This window comes from Lepidochelys kempii, chromosome 28 (genome assembly GCF_965140285.1).
Source record: "Lepidochelys kempii isolate rLepKem1 chromosome 28, rLepKem1.hap1, whole genome shotgun sequence".
In the NCBI taxonomy this organism is placed as follows: Eukaryota; Metazoa; Chordata; order Testudines; family Cheloniidae; genus Lepidochelys; species Lepidochelys kempii.
This window is the reverse complement of record NC_136407.1, coordinates 3,117,338-3,118,122: the sequence shown is the minus strand read 5'-3', so window position 1 is coordinate 3,118,122 and position 785 is coordinate 3,117,338.

The following is a 785-nucleotide window of genomic DNA, read 5'->3' as shown; positions in this document are numbered from 1 at the left end:
CTGATGCTTTAATGAGGCCTGGTCTACACTAGAAAACGAAGTTGGCTTAACTATGTCACTCAGGTATGTGAAAAATCCACCCAGAGTGGCCCAGTTAATCCGATCTAATCCCCAGTGTAGACCACGCTAGGCCAAAGGAAGCATTCTCCTATTGACTACCACCTCAAGGTGGGGGGGGTGGTTCTGCAGTTGTGCTTCTGTAGCATTTGAAATGCTGACAAGCCCTGAGAAATGCTTAACAGCCCTTGATTAGCAATGTGTCATAGAATCATAGAATATCAGGGTTGGAAGAGACTTCAGGAGGTCATTTAGTCCAACCCCCTGCACAAAGCAGATCCAACCCCAACTAAATCATCCCAACCAGGGCTTTGTCAAGCCTGACCTTAAAAATGTCTAAGGAAGGAGATTCCACCACCTCCCTAAGTAACGCATTCCAGTGTTTCACCACCCTCCTAGTGAAAAAGTTTTTCCTAATATCCAACCTAAATCTCCCCCACTGCAACTTGAGACCATTACTCCTTGTTCTGTCATCGGCTACCATTGAGAACAGTCTAGATCCATTCTCTTTGGAACCCCCTTTCAGGTAGTTGAAAGCAGCTATCAAATCCCCCCTCATTCTTCTCTTCCGCAGACTAAATAACCCCAGTTCCCTCAGCCTCTCCTCGTAAGTCATGTGTTCCAGCCCCCTAATCATTTTCGTTGCCCTCCGCTGGACTCTCTCCAATTTGTCCACATCCTTCTTGTAGTGTGGGGCCCAAAACTGGACGCAATACTCCAGGTGTGGC